The 22,164-nt window shown below is 51.8% G+C and overlaps 3 long non-coding RNA genes across 4 annotated transcripts in view; all 3 read right to left on the bottom strand.

Annotated features, from left to right (window-relative positions):
- Nucleotides 1-4,067: 4,067 nt before the first annotated feature.
- Nucleotides 4,068-6,921, bottom strand: LOC130527371 (uncharacterized). The gene is made up of 2 exons (XR_008951018.1): nt 6,101-6,921; nt 4,068-6,013 (listed from the first exon to the last, which is right to left on the bottom strand). It is a non-coding gene; the product is annotated as an uncharacterized LOC130527371 (long non-coding RNA).
- Nucleotides 6,922-10,940: 4,019 nt separating this feature from the next.
- On the bottom strand, nt 10,941-13,431 carry LOC130527364 (uncharacterized). The gene is made up of 2 exons (XR_008951011.1): nt 13,200-13,431; nt 10,941-11,588 (listed from the first exon to the last, which is right to left on the bottom strand). It is a non-coding gene; the product is annotated as an uncharacterized LOC130527364 (long non-coding RNA).
- Nucleotides 13,432-21,180: 7,749 nt separating this feature from the next.
- LOC130527355 (uncharacterized) overlaps nt 21,181-22,164 on the bottom strand; it is an 8,455-nt gene continuing 7,471 nt past the window's right edge. Inside the window, exons 2-3 of one of the 2 annotated variants that reach the window (XR_008950995.1) lie at nt 21,661-21,835; nt 21,181-21,470 (exon numbers count right to left, since the gene is read on the bottom strand). This is a non-coding gene — a long non-coding RNA (uncharacterized LOC130527355). The remainder of the gene's footprint in view (nt 21,471-21,660; nt 21,836-22,164) is intronic. The other variant, XR_008950994.1, reaches the window with a different exon arrangement.

Genomic DNA, 22,164 nt, shown 5'->3' with positions numbered 1-22,164 from the left:
TCAATCAGCACCGCGGGACGCCCTCCTCGCCGTCCCCGCTCCGGGAGCGCCGCTCCAGACGCAGCAGGGGGCAGGGAAGCGTCCACCATCTTATGCTCCGGCATCCGCGTGCTCCACTGCAGACGTTAGCAAACACGGTTTAGAGACACAACGGGCCCAGAAAGCTGCCTTTAAGGTCACGGTTCTGCTCAGCGCTCACTTATGGGTTCATTACTTTTTAATGCACGAGGCTTTGGTGTGAGGAGCCATTTTGAGGCCGTCCCTGGTGTGTGTACGTATTTTTGGTTGCCTCTGAGAGAACAAAAATCATTGCTAGCTGCGCCTCAGGACCCCCCCACCCCCCCCCCCCCCTTCCCACCGAGGAGTCCTCCGCCCCCGGCTTTTATCGACGGACCCTCTGCTGACTATTGATCTGTCAATTTGTAGCAAATGATAATAGCGATGTCTTTTTCAAAGGCGGAATCTCGGCGTGTCTGTATAATTTCTTTTATCCTCCGTTTGTGTCGAAGCTCTCGGACACAAAAGAGACTCGCTGGTGTTTTCGGTCCTGAGCTTTTCTGAAAGTTCACGGGTTTTTTTATTAAAAACGCTGCGAGCCGACGGGATAATTATGTTTAAAAGTGACCATAATCTTTTTGGGTTATGAGGGCATTTCAACATACCCCCCCCCCAACTGTCTGCCCCCCTGGAGGCAAAGGGGGCAAAATAAGACTTCAAAGTACCTCCAAAATACTCCTGACACAAACTCATTTCCCCCCAGTCCCCCCCCCCCACGGTAACAGACAGCGGTGACGGAACGCCACTGACAGCGTGATCACGGACGGTCAGGCGCTCTAAAGGAGCCAGATGGGAGGAGACCAGAGGAAATAGGAGCTCATTTGGGGGGGCATCAGAAAAAGAGGAGCACAAATGGTTGCGGTTTTGTAATCGTCCAAAGATGAAACAGCAACGGGGGGGGGGAGTCTGAATTTCCTGCTGTTAAACCACAACCGAGGCCTCATCAGGCGGCAGGAAGTGACATCGTCCTGAAGAAAACTGTCATTTACCGTCAACCACATCCAGCTGTCTCCAGACGTGCATCAGCCGAATGATCCGGGCTTTTTTGGCACGTGGGGGGGTTAAAATGAAGGTTGTCAGGTTTACCAGAGGAGAGAAGTCCAAGGCAGGCGGGGTCAGAACCAGGTCAGAACCAGGTCAGAACCAGTGAATCCCACCAAACAAGGTGCTGGGGAGTCGGTCTGGCAGGGCAGGAAGGGCCCGCAGGGAGCAACAGGTGGGGATGATGAAGGCTGATCAGGCAGGTGTGGCGGAGGGGCGGGGCAGGGGGCGGGGCAGGGGGCGGAGTCACCGGCCTCCATCCCAGCTGTTCCTGACGCCTCCTCAGAAACACCCACAGCTTTTAAACGTCCACGGACGCCAGCGTTGATGGCGAGGGCCGAAAAATATCAGAATATGACAACGGAATCCTCGTTTTTCCAGGTCTCTTTCGTTTTCTGGTGATTTACTCTTTATTTGCTCGTTAAAATTCTGGGTAGCCATTTTATAAAGCAACCACTTCAGGCCGATGTACGATATTCCTACCACGCATTCATCCACCGGTGGAGGAATGAACCTGTTCTGACCGGTTCTGACCTGTCCTGACCTGTTCTTACCTGTCCTGACCTGTTCTGACCTGTTCTGACCTGTCCTGATCTCTGTCGGAGGTCGGAGGTCGGCTTCATCGTCTCCACCAAATCAGGATTTCTGGCTGCAGCCTCGGCCAGCTAGCGGACTAGCGTTAGCCCTGTTGGACTAGCCTTAGCCCCGTTGGACAAGCATTAGCCCCGTTGGACAAGCATTAGCCCCGTTGGACTAGCATTAGCCCCGTTGGACTAGCATTAGCCCCGTTGCCCAGGGGGGCGGGACTGTGCGCTGCAGCCTGCTGATTGGTGGAACAGGCCGACAGCCTCCGTGTCGCTTCACCTCTGCGTTTTGATCCTTGTCAACATGGAGGACACCAAGAAAAGCTCCACAGAGTTGTCAGACCAAGAGATCCAGAGCCTGAAACAAAGGGGGGAAATAGCCGAGGAGGAAATGTTGAGGCAAGAAAAGGGGAATATGGAGGAGCCTCCGATAGTGGGGCTGCGTTCCACGTATATCTGCCCCTGGCAGCCGTTCAGCGGAATGTGAAGCGCTTGTTACGGAGGAATTACCAACTGGCTGCACATCACACGCACAACTTGGAAGGAGGACTAATTCCCATCTCCTCCCATCAAAAGGTTTCCCTCCTTAAAGGAGGCGATCCTGCGTCGGTCCTGCAGCACGCTCGCGCCCGCCGCCCATCCCAGCTGTTGCTAGGGCCGCCCTGCTGCTGCAGCTCTGATTGGTTACCCAACGTGCACGGCTGCTGCACGTGTGATCACACACACGCACAGATAACGCTTCCCTTCCTCCTTCAAAGGGAACCATTTACCTCAAACAATAAAACTTCCCTCTGCATCTATTGCTCAGTTCATCTGCGCGATATATTTCAATCACGGTCTGAAATGAGGTAAGATTATTAATCTAGATTAGCTGATAGTAATAACAGATACGTCCAGCGTGTAATAACTCCAGGATAATGAAACCAGGAATCAACCTGGTTAATGTCACCAGACAATAATTGGTACAAGCTCGCCATATGAAAATAGACACATTAACACGGAAACCTTTACACACACACACACACACACACACACACACACACACATGGACACAGCCTTATCTATGCATATATATTCCTGAGGAAGATGGAAATACATTAACAGTGATTATTCATAAATTTAGATAGTGGGGAATAAATAATGAATAAATGTGTAAATGTGTATGTCTACGTCACCCTGCACCCTTTTCTACGGGTGCAGGATGAGGAAAAACGGCATCTTCAGAGAGACGGTGGCAGACGTTCTTCCAGCTGATGGGATGGAGCGGCCAAGGACGCGGGTTCGTGTCACCTGTGGAGAAACGCTTGTTTCCACACAGAGGCTCCAACCTCGTCCTTCCCTCGTCTCCAAAGGTCATGAAAGAGAATAATTTATCCATCTGTGTGTGTGTGTGTGTGTGTGTGTGTGTGTGTGTGTGTGTGTGGTGTGTGTGTGTGTGTGTGTGTGTGTGTGTGTGTGTGTGTGACCTATTTCTGCTCCATTGACATGAGGTTGGCAATTAAGTCTGATGGCCCAGATATTTTGTTTAAGGACGTTACCATGGACGCAAGATTCTTTAAAAATGCTCCTTTAATTCACGGGGTAAATATTAGCAAACGGCTAATAAAACTGGTTTTTATTTTCAATTAAGGGTCATAAGTGTTACATTTTTAGAGGTGACCTCCTTCTGTGGAGCCAAAACATTTCATTTTCATTTTTCAAATGGTCATTAAAATGAAATTAAAATGAAACATTTGAAACTTTGGGATTTTATGTTAAAATACAAGCTGGTGATACAAGGAAATGTATTACTATTTAAAGTTCTGGAGGCTTTACTATGGGTTTTTTTTCCAGTTTAATTTTTTTTATTGTTTTAAAATCTTTTCTTCGGTTTCTGGTCCACCTCATTTTCTGGGTCCAGGGTAACAAATGACGGCCGAAGGGTTAATAAATTAAGGTTAATGGCGGTTCCTTCAGGGGACGTTAAAGGTCAGAAAAGGACACCTGTTACCTGATATTTCCCAATGTTTGGCACCTTGTACAGTTTAACAGACATACGTAAAATAACAGACATGTCGGTGCTCCGAGGCACCGTCGGTGGGTGCGCAGCGGCGGCCGACCGATAGGGGGCGCTGGGGCGCTGCCCACCCTGATGAGTGGGGTCGAAAAATGAAGCTACATTTTTGCAAATTAACTAATAAATGTAGATTTAACCACGCGCGCGTGTGTGTGTGTTCACCTCTCCCAACCATTGTTCTATCTATAAAAAATGGTTTTATCTTTTGACCTATTAGGAGCCACGAACGTCTGAGACGTGGGTCTGAAGCCAGTCACATGCTACGGAACCAGCTGGGTTCGGCCACCATCTCCACAGGGAACAGGTCTTATTTTCCAAAAGAGGAAATATTTTAGTTTTATGATTTATTTTTACAGGGCTCACAATAAGGATCTCAGCGTGCTGTCCTGCAGTACAGTTAATTAAAGGCAATTAGCCCCCCCACATTCCAGATATTACAACAGTCTGCAAACACCACGTCTACGAGCTCCTTGTCTCATCGAGGTCTCATCATGTCGTCACAGAACACCCCATAATTCCACCGTTGACGAAAGAAAAACAACAGTGACTTTTGAATAAAGAAAAAACACCATTCTGGACGTCAGACTTTAAAACCTCCCAATTAGAGGAGGCGGGCATTAATTACTGGCAAACGCAGCTTAATTGTTTCAGCTGCCTCGGCCTCATCTGGGCGCACGTGCACGTGTAGCCAGCTTCACCTTGAGGAGACGAAAGAGGAAGCTTCTGTCAGAGCTTTGAAGCTGGAGTGAAGTTCAGAGGCCATGTTGAGGAAAAGAGAAAGAGAGGGAATGAGCCTGGGAACGGGAGGGGGGACGGGGAAGGATCCCAGCAGGCTCCTCCTGAGGGGATAACGAGGAGACTGTTAATAAGGACACGAGCTAATGAGGTCCAGGGACGTCCCGCACACACAAGCGCTGCCGGCGCCTCCCTCCACGGCCGACATTTGGCCGTCGAGAACAAAACAACAGTCTTCCCGATCTCACCAGAAACTGGTTCTGGACATTCCATGGACGTGTCTAATGGGAAAAGAAGCAGCGTGTTGTTGTTTACTGGCGCCTGATTTCCCCCTGTTATTCAAAACAGGATGCTTTTTGAAATCAGCATTCGGGGATGTTTGCCGTCTCTGGCCGTGGAGACGGAATCGGCCCTAGCAGCCAGATGGACCCAGTTCAGCGGGAAAGGGGAGAACTTTTCCCGGAGACGCGTCCCATCAGAAACGTGTTGGTGTTTTTCCTCTGTCACAGGGAGGTAAACGTTAGAGCAGGTGTTGAGATCAAAGCGCATCAGCTTCGGCTCCACGCCGACCTGGAGACGAAGGCGTGGTGCTGCGCGGGTCTGTGGGCCGAAGGTTCTGGGAGCGGAGCAGCATTCCCACACGGGCCGGCGGTGCGGAGGAGACTCCGGATCCATCAGCCTCTGCTGCAGCTTCAGCGCCTCTGATGGGAACAACATGCTGCAGGAAATTGAAGGCAGCTGCATCCCTGCTGTCGGCTTCGCTGCTGAGATTCTTGTTGAAATCCCCCCCCCCCGAAACGATGCCGGCCCGGAACTCCGGGCATGTCCATGGACTCTGCTGCGTGGCTGCGGAACGTCCTGGATAAAGAGGACTGACAGCACAGACAAAAGCTTCTGACTGTCTGTGATTAACAGACTAAAACTCTGTTGTTCAAATCGATATATTGTCTGTTCTTAACCCAAACCTACGAGTGTTATGGTCATGAGTAAGAACTCACTGTACGGGGGGGGGTTCCGGCCCTTTGTGGATGGATTAACCAGCAGGGTGACGCAGACAAATACGAGGGAGCTTTGAAGCTCGCTGCCTCATCAGAGCGTGAAAGGACAAAGGTCACGGTGGTGTGTGAGGGGGTGTTGATGCCGTCGACCTCTCCGCATCGGTCTGCAACCTCCCATTTTAACGCTTGTGGCTCCTCCCCCACCTGCTGCTGCTGCCCCACCCCCACCCACACACATGCCCACACACACACACACATGCCCACACACACTGTGTGTGTTGGAGAGTGGACGTAAACAGAAGAACTCCTCTGCTTTAAAAGGTCACGACCTTCTGGTTATTATGGAAATTATTATGTAATAAAATAAATGATAAAAGCTGATTACTGTTATAGTTCTGTTATTGTTGCTCTTGCTACCGTTGTTATAACAGTTAGTGGCGACTGACCCGGGCAACAGCAGCTTGTTCACCCAGCAGGGCGACTCGGGCCTGGGCGATCTTGACCGGCGCCGTTGGAGCTCATCGTGGCCTCCTGTTTGGCTCCTGTGATCAAAGAAAATAATCACAAAGACTTGAACCGTTGGGGCGCACAAACTGCTGTAAGTTTAGCATTTTAAAGTCCTTACTTACAAAGCATTTACTTCATGTTTGTGATACTACAGACTATGAAGCTTGGTAATTAAAGCCGTCGCTTTGGTGGCAGCTTCTCACTGCAGTAACAGGCTGGTTAATTATCTCCCATAATCTTTGTCTGACAGTCTGATTCCTGGACAGCAAGCTTCGATTAAAAAATAAACATTACAGAAGTGATTTACTGAAGTGACGCAACAACATTTGGCAAACTGACAATCTGACGATTTAATGTGTTTTAACTTGTAAGTGAGAGCACTTCAGGGGCACTTAGAATCCCCGTTATTTATCCCTCCATCTCGCTATCAAGCTAATGTTAGCTTCTGTCTTAAATCCTCGGAAATTTTCAAAACAAAAATTTCACTCGATGTAGTAAATGATACTTTCCGATGCAAGTCGTCCGTGCGGTGAATTTTCTTTCTTTTGGACCAGTGGAGAAACTTTAACTAGGTTTAGTTTGTCCGTGACCGTCTTTGAACGCCCCAAGCTGACGGATGAGCGAGACTCGAGGGAGCCAATCACGAGGGAGGAACAAAATCACGCCGAGGTCTCGCGAGATTCGGATTCTTGCGGGTTTTCTGTTCAATTATTAGGCCTTGGTTCTCCCTGTGAAACATGGTGGATCTATGAGATTGAAATGAACACACAGCTTTTCATCCAGACACCTGACAATTTTATAAGTTCACAAAAGTCTGAAAATGGCATGTTTAAGTGTTTAAGGTATGCTGAGGATGTCATCCTTCTGTGTGGGGAAAAATCACACGCAATATAACCACAGTTTATAAGTTGCAAGTTCAACAGTTTATTAGACACAGCTGGAGCTCAAACATTCTAGAAGTAATTTCCTGCTTGACGCCTCTTCTGAGTGCTCTGTGATGCTGTGAAGACTCCACAACGGCAGCATCGCGCAACAATAACAGACAAAACAATCCTTCAAGATCTTTTCCTCATCATCACCTTTTCCTTGATAATTTGGTTTCCTCTCGTGTTTGGCATCAGAAATGTTGAAACGGTTTTCCCCAACGTGCTGTGTAATTATGAATCTCAGCCTTCGGGGCAAAGGCAGACGCAAACGACCCTCTGATGTTGAACCAGAAGGACTGAAACAGGGAGGGGGAAAGTGGAGCAGGGAAACAGCGCAACGCTGCCACCACTCTAAAGACCTGCCAGCAGTAGCTGAGAGGGAGGCTGGAAATAAGAAGGGAGACAGAAGGAGCAGCTGAGGTGAGGCCACGTTCGCTAGCGCCAGGTGATGGAAGGGAGACGAGACGCAGTAACGAGGGTCTCATTCCTTCCAGACTCGCTCAGCTCCGGCCCACTTTAACACCTTGAACTGATTAGTCCCCACTCACTAAACCCAAGCCTGTGTGTGTGTGTGTGTGTGTGTGTAGCCAAACACTCCGATTACTCACTGAAATATACTCAAAGAGTGTGTTCCTATACGGTGAACATGGTTGTGCCTCGCGCTACAATAAACACCTCACAAATGGTGTTTATCAACCACCCGTGAGCAAGGCTCTGGAATCCTGCTGGAGAGTCTGTTCTTATAGGAGTAATTACCAAAGTGTGTGTCAGCAACGAGCTTTTAACAGAGAAAAGCATCAAGCTAATTCCTCTAACGCAATAACAGCAGTAATCCCACTATTCCTGCATTAATAATAACAATAATAATAATGAAGCCGTTCTTGCAGAGAGTGTTTCTGGTGCTGGTTGAGAGCAGCACATGAAAGACATGAAAAATGAGCATCATCCATTGGCCTTTTGGAGGGAGAGATGATGCTCACACATCTGTTCATATAGTTGTTTCCATATGTGAGAGAGAATCGAATCATCTCCTTAGTTCACGTTGCTGTGAAACAAATGTTGTTGAGTGTGTGATTGGAATCAAAGATTAAGATTAATGAAAGCATCAAAGCCGCTAAACCAGCTGATTGGTCTCCACCACATTTGTAACAGTTTAATGGGAAGCAGATGAGTTGTTGTTGTTGTTAACCCAGTATCTACCCCAGTAATGTTGGAGATCAGTATTATATAGAAAATAATCAACAGCTTTGGAGGTAAATGAGGAGATGAAAGCAGAAGCAGTGACGGTGTGACAGATATTAGCAGTGCTGAGCAGTGGATGAGGTTTAGGGGACTAAAACGGGCCGGTGTATTTCTGGGCTCCTTCCCTCGGCTGCCTGTGAGTCACGGCTGGCGTTTACCTTGAAAACTGTGATGATGAACGTCTCTGGCCCTTCACGCCGCACACGTCTGCCTTCCCTGACTGTGCGTGACGCTCCGGAGGAGGGAGCGCTGACAGGGGCGCTGCATCGCGGTGCTGATAGCGGAATCCCATTAACTCGCCCTCCCACTGATGCCGAACTGACACCAATGTGAGGAGTCGGAGCAGGTGGTCTGTCACTCCGAGACGGAACACCGCTCTGCTGGAATGTGTGTGTCTGTCACTGACTGTGTGTGTCTGCGCGTGTGTGTGTGTGTGTGTTTGGGAGGGCTCGTGCTCAGAAACGCCGTTGAATAACATTAAAACCTTCCTGTGAAACGGCTTTTTTTGGGTTCCCATTTCCATGTGTCATTTCGTGCTGACAGAACTGAGCCACAGTCACGGCTGACGGGTCCCGTCCTCATCTCCACAGAGATGTTTGGACCTGAGGACCCAATCAGAAGGTGCAGGCCTGGAGGGCCAAGAACAAGAGAGGTTTCAGGCTCGTGCGGACCCAGCAGGAGACAGAAAGATCTCATCCAGCTAACCAGGACAGCACCTCAAACAGGATCCACAAGATCCCTCTGCTCCTCAGGATCTTCTTCTTCTGTTTTTAATGGAGACAGTGCCTATATCGCCCTCTTCTGATCACACTTGGGGTAGTGGATTATTTCCCACCACATGAGGAACTCTGGTCTTCTCAGTTTAGGCTAAAACTATAAGTTTTGGACTTTAGGTGTACAATTATTGTTATGAAAATGAGTGTTTAAGGGCTTAAGAAAGAAGGGTTTTGTGTCCCCATCTTAGGCCTGAGTGGGAAATGGAGGCTGAAAAGAGAAAGAGAATGCCACGGAAATGGAGAAGTCACTCTGGAAAGTCGGAGGGACGGGGAATGCCGGCGCCTGTGGCCACGGAATTCAACTGGTTTCTGGTGGAGGGAAGTGGCAGGAGAGGACGGACAAATTAAAGAGGACTCGTCGGATCCCAGGAAACCCTGTCATCCTCAGCATGCCAGCATTCCAGCCAGCAAGGGCAGAGCCACCCGGACAAAGTCTGGTGCAGACCAACTGGGAGGGCCCGGCGTCGTGGCGGACTTTCCCATCCTCCGAAACCACGAGACGCTCGGCCAGTAGAGGTCAAGGAGTGTGTCAATCACAGCCGGGATGCTGCTGCCAGGGAGGTCCCCTCCGAGATGAACGTGCGCTCCTCTTATTCCCAAACATCACATCCCGCTGATGCTTTTGTCGTTATTTTTAGCTCCAGCTTCACGCTCACACGAGGACCTGTTCACTGTTTAACTTGTTTAGGTTCAACAATATGTACTGGGAACCATCCAGCCAATAATGCATTCAAACCTGAAGCCAGATCAGAGGAAGTGGAAGAAGGACGAAAGCTTAAAGGCAGACAGCGTCAGCGGAGGAAGACGGATGAAAATGAAAGCATTTTAGATTTATTCCTCCGCCCGGACTGTTGCTTCTACCCCGCGAGACCCCGGACCATCGCTGCCAGCTCTGCCAGGGATTCGCTTCAAGGTCCGCGTGTTTGCATCCGTGCATACATTAACTGAACGACAATCGCAACTATGAGCGCAAAAAGAGGAGAAAAAGCCCGTAACAACCGCCTGACAGCCAAGGTCGCGGGAGTCAAGATGAAACATGGAGCGAGCATAAAGGGAAGGAGACAGCTCAGCACACAGGATCTGTCAGATGAATCCAGCCGGAGAAAACAACGGCACGACTAACGAGCCAGATCCTCGTCCTCTTGTTTACCAGTGACGGGTCTTGATTCAGCCTTCTGAGACCAGATGAGGATGGCTACAGGAGGGGGGGGTGTTATCAGGATTTGTCTGTCCGCTGCTTCAAGAGTCCTGCATGGTTCATTTCATGGTAAGTGAGCTGGAGGAAGGGAGGGGGCGGGGCTACAGAACCCCTGGTCATGCACACCCCTACAATTATTACCGATTCCTTTAATTCTCAACTCAGCACACTCCTAAATCACTTCCTCTGGTTGTGCCCCCCCCCCCCCCACACACACACACACCCCTGAATAAGCAGCTTAACGTTCCACACGTGCATTGGTGAAACCACGCGCTGCGTTTGTTTGGTCCGGGCGCCGTCGGGCCGCCGCATGGCGTCCACGTCACCTGGAGGAGCGGCGGTTCAGGACGGCCCGAGCATCTGCTGATGCTTCCTGCCTCGGGCGCTCCATAAAAAAGGAGACGACAGCGGACCACCGGGGGAGCCCTGGAAGCCTGGAGTCATCTGGTGGTCTAGAGCTGCTCAAAGGGTCTGAGGTGGTGCAGTTGTTCGCTGTGAAAAGACAAGGACCCTCCGCTCTGTGATGAGCCCGCGCCCTCTCACGTTACGCGTCTCTCAGCGCCCCGCGGAAGCTAACCCTCACTTTAAACGTCTCCGTTTGAAGAACCAGGGTGTCCGAACGCGCTGGGGAAACTGGCCGAAATGAGGCAGAGCACAGAGAGGACGGAGGCGGCGAGGGGGAGGCGGCCTGGCCGCGCACAGCTGTGCGTTTCTATAGTCGATCATGTCGCGGTGTCATGGCGGCGTGATTTAGCGCGGCGGATTTCTTTTGATTTATCCCGTTGTTGTGTCAGAGCAAATATGCGAGCAGAAGTCTTGGCCGGTGATGTCACCATGAATATTTATTGTTTGCTAATGAGCATTTGTTGTGTGTGTGGGGATTCTTCCCCATAAATCCCGGAGAGGTCCAGGATATGGAGCGGATACGACCACGTGTGTTAGCCTCGCACTGTGAGGCCATGAAAACGCAGGTCGACACCAAACGTGCTGAATTAAACGAAGACAGTGTAAAAAAAACACACAACCTGGATTAAAATCTATATTTTTAGGATACTATTCTGTCTAATGAGATGTTAAAAAGGCTCAGATGGTGTTGGATGTGTCAGCTTTGCCCACAATAGTCCTGGTTTTTCCGTATGAGGGCAGATAACATGTGGAACTGAGTAGAAAACCAGTTCTATACGGCCCGATAATAAAAGCCACATTTCCCGACTGTCGGGCTGAAGTGTGGCGGTTTGGTCCTGGTTGGATTTGTCTGCAGGCTCAAATCCTCTGATTCAACGTTCCTGCTCTAAAAGCCTTCAGAGCTCTTCAAAGGTGTTGTGGTGGTGCTGTAACCGGAGCGGGCCTCCCTGGGCCGGCGTTGGCCACCGCCACCTCCCGTTTGGACGAGCAGCCTCGGCGGGGGCGGACCAGTCAGACGCTCTCTTATCCCTTCTGCCGCTGATCCGGCCAGAAGACAAAAGCACTGAAGAAGAAGAAAGGATTTTATTTGAAGCAGGAAAAGGTTTGAACCCGAGAAACTAAAGGAGCTGAGAGACGGCGGAGCCCCCCCCCCTCTGTTCCTCCCGTCTTCAGAGTTCCTGGAGGGAGGGAACACGCTGCGGGCTGCATATTTGTGTTGCTGTGTGCCCACTTTATGCTGCGCCCCCCCGCTGAGCGAGGCTACGCGGCGTGCACGGCGAGGCCGCGCTGGAATGCCTGTAACGCACTGTGGAAACTGTGACAGCTTCGGATTTAAACGCTTTCAGATGCGCCTTTTTGGAGCTTCGCAGAGAAACAGCTGGTTGCCGCGGGGACGATGCGCTCACCAGTGTTCCTGAGGACGTGTGCACGTCACGTCACGCATGCGCACACGCACCATTATAGTTCAACTCATTTTACAGGTTAACAGGTGAACGGTTCAATGCTGAAAATGACCTTTAAAAAAGCTTCTAAGCTCAGAGGAGGGCTGAAGTGCCCCGCCTGGGGGCAGCGTCCGTCCTCCTCCCTCGCCGGACGCTCGCCTCATCTCGGAGGCCTGGAGTTTAACGGCACCTTCGTTTAATCTTTATCTCGTTTAATCTTTATCTCAACACGAGTGAGCGATCCAACACAGGAGCTAAATTTGTCTGTGGACGAAAGAGGAGTTTTGATGTTCAAGGAAGCTGATTTGTTGTCCTCGCTCCTGTAATGGCGCTGCCATAGCAACCGCTCTTATGTCTATTGCAAAGGAACACATTTTCCAGGTGTGTTGGCAGCTGCCCCCCCCCCATGAAGATCCTAAAATTCTCTTATCAATCTTGATTTTAGCCACATCAAGTAATTCACAAGCAGAAGAATCAACTCATTTATCAGCGTGACTGAATGTGATGATTAGACGTGAGGATGGAGGCTGGTTCAGGATCCGAGCTGGTTGTTACTGAGCGTTGCCCCCCCCCCCCCCCCCCATCCCCCAGGGTAGTGGCCATTTTCCCTCTAGTTAACTCGTAATTGTTTGTCTCCTGCCGATATTTTCCGGAGCCAACATCCTGCCCACACGGACAGGTCCGACCGAGTCCTCCGCCATCTCGGGACACACAAAGGATGATTGATTGTTTGACTTAATAACACCCAAACAGGAAGAGGAAAGATGGGGGGGGGGGCAGAAAAAGGAAGCTAACGTCTCCGCGCCGTCTCCCCGCTCCCCTCCCAAACTCTTCCCCACTTTTCTGACTGTCTCACAGAAGTAATTTACCAGTCCTTCACACGGAGGAACCATGTTTGTGTTCCAGATGCTGTGAGGGACGCACACCCGCAGACACGCACGCCGACAAACAACCACCCCCCCGCCTCCACCTGCCGCCCGTGTGGCGGCGAGATAAGGCAGCATCAAATGCACGGCACAGTATTGATTTCCATGCCAGCCAATCTCACCCAATCAAAAAAGGTCACGCTGTGCGGAAATAAGAAAAAGGCCTCTTTGTTTCAGAATTGCGTGTCGGGCCGCCTTCGGGCGGACGGACGCGGCGCGCGAGGCGGTTTGAAGCGTGACGCCTTTCATCCGCGGCTAACCGCCCCGTGCAGCAGGCGGAATTGGAAAACAATATTGATATCTGACCATTGGAATGACGCGGATGCCAGCCAATCTTTTTGGTTTTTCCAGTCAGAGACGCAGGCCGCACGGAACACGTGCAGCCGGAATTTCATCCCCCGGCTCGCCGTCCTCCGCCCGATGTGATAACCAAGGCAGCGGCTGGAACCCGGGCAGCGCTGGGTGGCGTTCCCAGCCTTCCTCTGGCCCGCCCCCCCGAAGGTGGACCTGCGTTTGCTTCCTGTGTGTGACTGAGCGGAGGAGGCTCCAAATGAAGCTTCCTCCCTTCTGCTCTACCTCTCGACCTCCTCCTCGTGATTATCCGCCGTACTTGTGATCCCGCTTGTTTGCCAAGCCCCCAGATTTTTGTTCAGGCAGCCAGCTTGGCCTTCCAAATGCACAATTGCTTCCCTCTGTCTGCTCTCTGTTTCCCGGTATGCTAATTTCCTGTGATGATCAGAGGGGCACTCGGTGCTCACACACAGACACACACAGACACTCACACAGTGTTTTTTTATATTGTTGCTATAGTAACTCAAAACTGGAGGCCAAATCAATGTGGTTTTGCTAATTTGCATGGAGAAAAGAGAACCAGCAGAGATTTGAGTGTGAACGCCGTCCCAGCAAGGCTAGCAAGGCCCTCCCAACACTTCCAGCTAGTTTTAAAGAGAACAACCTCTCCTTGTTCAGCACTAATACATCCTGAGCGAAGGGTCAAACACTTGGTGAGGAAACACTGACAGCCAAACACATTCCACTGTCTGGAGCCTTTAGGCTCAGGGCTAGGGTTAGCCAGAGAGCAGCTCAAGTTTAGCTGCTCCACAACACTCCCATACACGTGTAGCTCCTGTGTTGCCCGTTCCAGTGCTCCCAGAGCTGTGGAGCTGTGATCATCTCGCTCCTTCTCCTCTCGCTCTGATCTGCGTGCTGCTGTGGGCAGGAGGAGCGGCGCTACAGCTCCTCCAGCCCACAGCAGCACGTTCGGATTCAGCACGTCGCCGCTCATTTAGCTCCTCATTCTATCGCGTCGTTTATCAGCTTCCCAGACTGGGCGGCTGTTAGCAACCAGGCTAATTTATTCAGTCCAATCTGTGTGTAAATGAGTGGGAGCATATTCATGACTGGGGAAGCCCTCCACGTGCGCACATCAGGGCTGTGCTCACCACGTCTGCAGGTAGAGTGGAACCAGAACCATCCGTCTAATTACCCTTAACGCAAACAGAGTGGAGGCGGCCTTCTGTCAGCGGCTCATCCATCCCATCAGCGCTACGCACAAAGGACCGTCTGCACCTGCGCTGCCATCAGGGCCGTTGCACACCTGAATTTCATTAAGTCCATTAGAAGTGATGGAAATCTGCGTGTTGCCTCAGATTTATATGCACAAGCTGTCTCATATGAAGCCCTGGGGGGTGGTTTGATGTATGGCGGCGCCTATATGAGAGAGCTGTTAGCCAGCGCCACCGGACATTCCTCTCTGTTAGCTTCAGGCACACACTGAAAATCAAATGAAGCACAAAAAAGGGCAACACGACAGGAGAGGAGATGCCAGTAACCTGTCCCGGGACCGGGGTATTTAGGGTTCCTCCTCACACGGGCCCAAAGGAACACATGCAGTCGTCATTGTCTTCCACAAATTAGCTGTAAATGAGTTGGCTCATTCATAGCTAATTACGGCTCTGCTGGTGTCGGCGGGCCCGATTCCACGTGGAAGCCCGGTGAGATATCCCTCAGGAGGGAGCCGAGCAAACACGGAGGCATCAGCAGGACACATTTACCCCCCACAGCTCAACGCCCACAAACGCGACATTATGATTAAAAAATCTGGAAATCAAACAGGTGCAGCTCGTTTTTAATGAGTGAGCAGAATGAAGGTGAGCTGTAGGGAGCACAGGTGTGTGTGTGTGTGTGGTGTGTGTGTGTGTGTGTGTGTTGTGTGTGTGTGTGTGTGTGTGCGCACTGACACACACCCTGACTCCTCGTTGGTGCTGCCCCCTGGACACTGACCAGGTGTTGCCTTCACATACCTGTCGGCTCTGAAACCAAGGAGCATCAAAGAGCTGATTAATCCCGGCTCTTGGAAGTGGGACCAGCGTTGGCTTTGATCTATTTGCACTTCATTTGATCTTTAGTGAGGCTGTTAACAGCACCGCCGAATTACACCGTTGGCCCCAGACGGGGTCCATCCTAATTACCGTCCCCTCTACTTAACAAAAGGCCCGGAGCCGTGGGTCCAACTGGTGTGCCTGGTCAAATGACACACACACACACACACACACACACACACACACACACACACAAGAAACACAAGAAAAACCCAGAGAGCTCATGAAAAGCATCTTAAGTTGCATCTTTTGATTTGTGTGTGTGTGTGTGTGTGTGTGTGTGTGTGTGTGTGTGTGTGTGTGTGTGTTTCAGTGAAAACAGAGGACATTTGTACATAAACAGGAAGCTTTCTTTAAACCTCCTACATCCCTGCGTTTCCCCACCAGAATGCCGGTTTTCCGAACCCTTCCCGACCACTTGTCTCCTGCGTCGCTGGTGTATTGTTCACGCCACTGCATGTTTGCGACGTCACCTTTGGGAATGCAAATCCTCGCAGGCTTTTCCGTAATGAAAACATCTGGGAATATTGAGGTACGTGACCGTTTTGGTCCGATTCCAGCTCCACTCCCAGTCGATGTAAACAAAAAGAACAACGCTGTTTTATTCCGTCCCAACATAACGTGGTTAAAAGTCCTGGCGATTGAGGCGTGCTTCTGGTTCCGACCCGCTAGCAGGGCCGTGCTGCGTTCATGGTCCTTTACTACTCGTTAAAACGATCATTATTATTAATACCGTTATGTTAAATCATCACTATTTAAATGTGACATCTTTACACGATGCTCCACGTTCCCAACGTTCCCACTGGTAGTTTCAGGATTCAGGTGGTTCCAACCTTCCCCTCGTTTCCTGCCGGCCCGCCCACGTGCCGTGCACGCCCGCCAGGTCATGTGACACAACGCCGTTTCATTTGCCGCTGCGCTTTCATTGGCAGCCACAGCAGATAAGAGCAGCCCACAGCATTCCCGGGACCACGAGGCGGAGCCACGCAAAGGTAAAATAAACAGCTTTCAAACAACCTTTTTGTTTATCCAGGCATCAAACGGCGGCGGCGTGCTGGAACAACACGGCGCCGCCGGTATTTAATTGACACTTTGACAACCGCAAACTCGTTAGGAGGGAGGGAGGCGCTCAGCAATAACGGAACAGAGCTAAAGCTAACAACAGAACGCCTCCGCTGTGCGGGACGCTTCCATCCCATCGTCGCCTCAGACCGACTCCAGCTTCATTAATAATCAAGATCAGAAATCAACCGGGCTTTGTGGGGGTGGGCGGGCCCCTGGACCGGGCCCCTGGACCGGGCCCTACGGGTGCACGGCGCCATCTCCCACGAGCTGCCTTCATGTGTGTTGTCCACCCAAAACCTCGAGGTTTCCATCCCCCAGAACGTGGCACCTTGGCGGTGGCGGCAGGTTCTAGCCGGTGCGTACGTGGACAGCACCGGGCCCGGGGGTCCGGGGCCCGGGGGCCAGGGGGCCCGGGGGCCCGGGGGCCGGGGGCAGCCAGTGTCTTTGCTTCATCCCGCCGACCCTCCCGGAACACGAGGCTCCTCAGAAACACCTTCTCTGCTCTCCAAATCGAGCCGTGCACACGCAGTTTGTCCCGGGATGAACCCTCATCGGAACGCGGCCTCCCCATAATCTCACACCCCCGGAAAGATGAGAAATCCTGAACAAGTCTCCTCAGGAGCAGAGGTAGTGGTTCTGAAGGAAGCCTTTGATCTGGCCTTAACTAGATCACACTGACATGTCCAATTTATGGCTGCTTCCCCCCACAATGGCTCATTGTGTGGAGAGCTGGAGATGATTTAATCACCGCTGCCCTCAGATGTTGGAGAGAGGAGATGAAGAGGAAACATAGTGGGAACATTGTCGTCCATCATGTTTGATGTGAAAACACATGACGGCCTCGCCTTATCTGATGTCTCCTCCGAATTAGGACCAGCAAATGAAATGAAGCAGATCAAACGAGAGGAGGGAGTTCATCTAATTGCATTCCACACCCCCGCTGCCCGTCCCGCCTCAGCCGTTGGAGCGTCCACGTCTTCATCTGCAGGAACGGGACAATGCTCCTGCAGACCAGCGCTCAACGCCCCCTTCTGTTTACGCTGCCATGGCAACAGCCACCACGCGGCTGCGCTCCGTAATCCTGGAACAACATTTCAAAAAATAATGTCTTTGAAATTCCACCTCAGCAATGACGCTAAGGTTCCTCAGTGGGCTCCTCCTCCCACGTTGGAGTTTCAGGAAAACCTCCAATTTTCCAAGTGGCTGGGACTGGAGCCAGGAAGGTGGCGGGGGCACGTTGAGGGTCATCTCAAAGGAGATGTTGGGGTCCTTCCCACTGCCATCATCCATCCAAGGAGCTGCCAAAACGTCACATAAATAGTCCTGATTTTCCTGCTCCGGTTAAACTTCCCTGAAAGACAATCAATGTCTCCTTATCTCCAGAAATCCTACAGCCCCCCCCCCCTTCCTCGCTCTGGTGGGGGGTCAGATGTCAGCTGGAGAGTCAAAGACAAAGCCGGGCTCAGATCCTGACTCGTGCCGTCTCCTATCAGCGGAGAGGGAAACAGGCTGATTCTGAAAGGCCACCTTTCTGGAGCAGCTAATCTGTCCTATTTAATGGAGTTGAGGGGCCGGAGACACGGGCGGGATGAGTCCTCGAGCAGCGGTGGCCAGATGAAAGCAGATAAACCACTTAGTGCACGTCTTGGATTACTTTATATATTTATTTCCCTCAAGTCTCTTCGTAGCGTTTGAAAAGGGATTTAGCGACGAAGACACTTAAGTCCCTGGAAGCTAATCTTTTTTTTCTCTCTCTCTCTGTTTCAAAAAAGTTGCGGAGGCTTTTGTTGAGTTTTATTAACTTTTGATGACTTTGGTGACAGTAGATTTTAAAGCCAAGCCCTTCTGCTAACCTTGGCCTTCCTACCCATGTAAACACGTCATCCGTGGAGCTAAACGGAGCTAAATGGAGCTAAACGGAGCTAAAGGGAGCTAAATGGAGCTACATGGAGCTATATGGAGCTATACGGAGCTAAATGGAGCTATACGGAGCTACATGGAGCTATACGGAGCTAAACGGAGCTACATGTAGCTATACGGAGCTAAAGGGAGCTACATGGAGCTACATGGAGCTAAACGGAGCTATATGGAGCTAACGGAGCTACATGGAGCTAAACGGAGCTATACGGAGCTAAATGGAGCTACAGGAGCTACATGGAGCTAAACGGAGCTATATGGAGCTAAACGGGCTACATGGAGCTATACGGAGCTACATGGAGCTAAACGGAGCTATACGGAGCTAAATGGAGCTACAGGGAGCTACATGGAGCTAAACGGAGCTATATGGAGCTACACGGAGCTACATGGAGCTATACGGAGCTACATGGAGCTATACGGAGCTAAACGGAGCTACATGTAGCTATACGGAGCTAAAGGGAGCTACAGGGAGCTACATGGAGCTAACGGAGCTATATGGAGCTAAACGGAGCTACATGGAGCTAAACGGAGCTTACGGAGCTAAATGGAGCTACAGGGAGCTACATGGAGCTAAACGGAGCTATATGGAGCTAAACGGAGCTACATGGAGCTAAAGGGAGCTAAATGGAGCTAAACGGAGCTACATGGAGCTAAATGGAGCTACATGGAGCTATACGGAGCTAAATGGAGCTACATGGAGCTAAATGGAGCTACATGGATGTTTAGGTGTGGGGTGATGCAGCGTTCCCGAGTACGGACACAGACTGGCCTTGGAGGCGGGTCTCCCTGACCTCGGAGCGTGTTACTCAGGCTTCCCGTCTGTGAGTCCGACCTCTCTGCTCCTCAGCATCTTCCCACTCCCCACTGACGGACTGAGCATATGCTCGGAGCAGGGCCTGCTGAGGGGGCCACAGCCCCAGGCCCTGACCCCCGCACATCAAAGGCTCCTTATGGAGGATGTTAATATTTGCTCAGGTGCGTCTCATGGGTCTCCCTCTCCGAGGCCAAAGGGACGTCTGTCCCTCCGAGTGTGAGAACAGGGAAGCCCGATGCTGGATGAGGCCGCGTCCTCCCGTCTATAGCCTGCGTTTGAACCCCCTCGTCTCGCTCTTCCCTTTCTTCTCGGTGACCTTCTGACCCCATGTTGCCCCTCGGCCAGGACAGCTGGTGACAACAAGAGCCCATTCCGAAGGAAGCGTCTCCGGCCTCCTCTATCCCATGACCCTGGAGCTGCCTCTGAACCTCTACCGAAGCCTCCTGTGACACCAACTAAACAGTGTCATGCATCAGAACACGGATAGAACGTCCTCCCGAACGCCGTTCCTGATCTGCTGGAATTCCATGTCCAGGAACGCAGCCGTGGACGTCATGGCTCAGCGGTCCGGCTGAGTCCTGCTGCTGCCAGCGGCTCGTTTACGGCACAAACGGGATCTCACCCTCCGCTCTCAGCCGAGGAGTCGTGGAACCCGGAGTCTCCGCTGTCCCGTCCGAGCAGCTGGAACCCGCTCCGCTCCACATCTGTCGGTCGGGAGAAGCTGCCGGAGCAAACGAGGACAGACCGGATCATCCAGGGAAAAGGACTTTTGGAGTTCTTAATGAGGAGTTAGGAGTCCCTTTCTAGTGTGGGAAACATGTTTAGACTAAGGAATATGCAGCCCAGGAGACGGTGTTTGTCCAGACGTGCCGTCCCCACCGCAGGAAAACGCCTTTGAACGCGCCGGATCCGAGTTATTCCCGAGAATTTGTCCATTAATGCCACCGTTGGCCATCGATGTGGAAATGTTAAAGAGAAAATCTCCCTCGGTGACTTTGTCCAATCTGCCATCTAAACTCCGTCCAAGGACACGAGCAGGAGATGTCGTCCTTTGATGGCATTTCCCCGCATTGCCAGGGAATGATGATAACGTTCCCGAGCAGAACCAAACGCTGGTTGCTACATTATATAATATTGATCAGTCGTTCTTATCGGGCCGCGCCAGGGTCCATCCCTCCTGCTCATATCATCACCCGTGCTCTTAAACAACCCTCGCTATTCCAGATAAGAATTCCCGACGTCGGCAGAGTCGCTAAAGTGGCCGTTTTCAACCGGAACCACACCGGGAACCAGGTGGACCGTTGGAGCAGAGCTTCAGATTCTCGGTGAACCCGTCGGCTGGTGCCGAGGGTGGACGTGGAGGTCGGTCTGATCCGACGTTAGCTTAGCATCAGGCTCTAAAACAGCCCAACCTGACCTGCGACATACATTAATCTACGCTTGAGCCGATCACAGAAGGAGAACACGGCCTCCAGGTGAGAGGCGGGGCCCCCCGTGAACGTGCACGTACGTGTGCACGTGTACAGTAACGTAGGTACGAGGGGAACGGGGAGGAAAAGGGGGAAGTCACGTGACCTTGCAGTGGATGGAAGCAACATGATGAGTCCAGATCTGCGCCAGGGGGTGGAGCAACTTGGGAGGGCGGGGCCAGCAAAGACCTGACGCCGCTCCGACCCCCCCACTCTAATATCCCCCCCCCCCCCACAGATTTCACTCCAGCTTCAGTGGCAATAAATCCATCGGTGATCAGAGGAGCTGAGCCTGGCGCCGCTGGGGCCTGAGGAGCCGGAGGAGCGGCGCCATCTCGGGCTGTTTGTACTTGGAAAGAATCAATTAAAAATGTACAGCTGTCATAGATTTATTATTCATACGCACATCTTTTTCAATCCACTGAGCCCCCCCTCACGGGGTGGGGGGGTGGGGGGGTGTGGGGGGGGGCTCCAGCGCCCGGGTGGGTGGGAGGAACCTGAACGAGCGGTTTGATTTCTGCTCGGCTTCTGTGCGTCTGTGACAGACAGTTTGTCAGTGATGAGCGTCGACTCCGGCGTTCCCTGGACGCTGGGGGGGGATGGGGGGGCAGATGGGGGGGGGGGGGGCAGATGGGGGGGGGCATGGTGAAGCGCCTGTGTCGGGTAGATGGTAGATGGTTGATAATCTCTGATCGTGATCGTGGTGGCAGGAGGCCAGACCAGCCTCCATATTCAGGGTGGGTTCCCAGCGACCTCCCTGGGGGGGGGCGTGGAGCATTTGGGGGCGGGGCTTCTTGCTCCGTGTCTCCGTCAGCTGCTCGGTGAATCAGGGATCAGTGACCAGTTGAATCCCCCCCCATGTTGGTTATGGGATACACAAGCAGACCCACAAAGACATTGAAGTGAGGGAGTCGAGTCAATCTGAGCGTTGCTGGCACACACACACACGCACACACACACACGCACACACACACACGCACACACACACACACACAAACACATGTGGGTGTTGGATCTCGGAACATCTGAGACTCCTCAAATGTGCTTTTAAATAAAGTTTCTGGCCAAGAACATCAGAAGCAGCCGAACTTGGGAAGAGCGCTGCCAAGTAGGACACCTACCTCCAGGTTCCTCTTCCATGTGAAGCCCGGCCTTTCTTCTTCCTCCTCCGCCCCCTTCTCTTCTCTTCTCATTGCGTTTTTATTAAAAAACACGGATGTGTGTGATGATGCGCGTGACTCCGGGTCCGTGGAAAACCGCCGAGCCTTAATGGGATCGGTGGAGGGAAGCGTCCTCCTGTTCAGGTGGAAGGGTGAAACGCACAGTTTGACAGATGTTCCTCAAAAAGGGAAACACGGATGTGAATCTGTAAACATGCGTCGGAGCGCGCTGGCGTGGAAGGATCCCTCCGGGATCCCTCCGCAGAATTCCCTTTAAAATCAGGAGCTTGGAAAAGTGGCGCGGTGATCGACAGCGGCGCCGAGGCTGAACCGACGCTCCGGCTCATCTCTGAGCTGGTGCCGGAGTTCCTCCGCACATCTGCGGCCTTCTGCTCCGTAAAGGTGGCTTTCATCTCCGGGACGTGCTCCTCAACATCAAAGGAAATTATTCCGAGATGCCGAGAA

Source organism: Takifugu flavidus, chromosome 6 (genome assembly GCF_003711565.1).
Source record: "Takifugu flavidus isolate HTHZ2018 chromosome 6, ASM371156v2, whole genome shotgun sequence".
Classification (NCBI taxonomy): Eukaryota; Metazoa; Chordata; class Actinopteri; order Tetraodontiformes; family Tetraodontidae; genus Takifugu; species Takifugu flavidus.
Note: the sequence above shows the minus strand (reverse complement) of the source record. Positions and strands in the feature narration are given on the sequence as shown.